We start from the raw sequence: 1,759 nt of genomic DNA on the forward strand, positions 1-1,759 counted from the left end.
CGGGGGGGATGGCCATGCCGCAATCCCTTCTCCTCCATTCTCCTCTCGGGATCTTGGGCATGCACGCACACACGCCCGGCGTGAGTTTTAAGCCACCGGGTCCAGGACGTGAACCGTGGTCGACTCCGTGGGAGTCCAGCGACATAGCCATTACGCTAACTGCTGGTCCCTATAGTTATAATTTTGATAAATGCTTGTAATGTCCTGAATTTGGCCATGGAAATGTCTCCAGTTGGAGATCTAACCCTTTGGACATGCACCTTTATCCCCACTCCATTAGTCTTCGATAGCTTCTTCGCTTTCTGAAATTATATTACCTTGTTTGTTCCTTGACTTACATCTGGAATCTCTATCTTTCTTTTTTTTTTTTAGAGAGAATTTTGCTATAGGGTGCATGTGCTTGCCAGAGGGACAGACACACACACACACACACACACACACACATATATATATAGAGAGAGAGAAAGTGAGAAATCTCCCCTTCTCCCCATCCCCTCCAAGGAAGATAGCCATGCTGCAATCCTTTCTTTTCCATTCTCCTCTTAGGATTTGGGGCACACACATTCATATGCCTGGTGTGAGTTTTAAGCCACCGGGTCAGGGGCTAGAATTGTGGTCGACTATGTGGGAGTCCAGTGACGTAACCACCATGCCATCCACTGATCCCTGAACTCTCTATTTCTTCAGGGTATCTTGGAGATAAATTTTGGACACTATGATCTGGGAGCTAGGTGGGTCTATTAGTCAGGGTTATCCAGAGAAACAGAACCAATAGAAAGTGTGCGTGTGTGTGTGTGCGCACATATATAGGAGGAATAAGAGGAAGAGTATTATGGGAATTGACTCATGTAATAATGGAGGCTGAGAAGTATTACACTAGGCCATCTGCAAGCTGACAAACCAGTGAAGTTGGTGGTGTCATTCAGTCTGAATCCCAAAGTCTGAGAAGCAGGGAGCAAATGGTACAGCTCTCAGTCTGAGAACAAAAGCCTGAGGGGTGACAAGGGGTTGGGAGTGAAGGGTGAGTGTGGGTAGGCACTGGTGTCAGCTCTGGAATCTGAAAGCTGAAAAACAAGGATCTCTAATGCCCAAGAGAAGGAGAAGATACGTGTACCTGTTCAAGAATGGAAACCAAATTTACCTCTTCCTACCTTTCTGTTCTGTTCAGGTCCTTGATGGAGTGAGTGATGCTACCCATACTGGAGAGGGTGGATCTTCTTTACACAGGGTACTGATGCGAAGGCCAACCTCTTCTGGAAACACCTTTGCAGACCCTCTCAGAAACTTATTATATTAGTGGAACCAGTAGGTGGAGTGGTGGTTAAGGGCTCTGGACTCCCACATGGCTGACCATGCTTTGAGTCGTGGACCCAGTGGCTTTCTTTCTCACTTCCTCTCTCTCTCACTCTATCCCTCACTGGTTAAATAAAAATAAATAAATAAATAAGTGGATAAATAAATTTAAATAAAAATACTTCTTAAAAAAAAAAAAGAAAGCTATTTTATTAACTATCTGGGTATCCCTTAACCCGGTCAAGTTGACACATAAAATTAATCATCTCAGTGGGTTTATTCTACTTAAGTGCCACTGATTTTAGACTCTATCTATGAACAGAGCTAGTGCTAGAAAATATGTGAAGAAAAATAAACCAGTGCTTATTTTAACAGCATGCAATCTAAAATGGGAACAATGCAGACAAGATTAGCCCAGCCCCTGAACAAGGATAACAAGCAAATTCATAAATTGTTCTATATATAT

At 43.5% G+C, this 1,759-nt stretch overlaps 1 non-coding gene across 1 annotated transcript; it reads left to right on the top strand.

The window, feature by feature from the left end:
• The first annotated feature begins 1,652 nt into the window (after positions 1 to 1,652).
• Positions 1,653 to 1,759, top strand: LOC114005575 (U6 spliceosomal RNA). Its single transcript, XR_003547413.1, has one exon. It is a non-coding gene; the product is annotated as a U6 spliceosomal RNA (small nuclear RNA).

The sequence above is a fragment of the Tupaia chinensis genome, unplaced genomic scaffold, assembly GCF_000334495.1.
Source record: "Tupaia chinensis unplaced genomic scaffold, TupChi_1.0 Scaffold144017_1, whole genome shotgun sequence".
NCBI classification, from domain to species: Eukaryota; Metazoa; Chordata; class Mammalia; order Scandentia; family Tupaiidae; genus Tupaia; species Tupaia belangeri.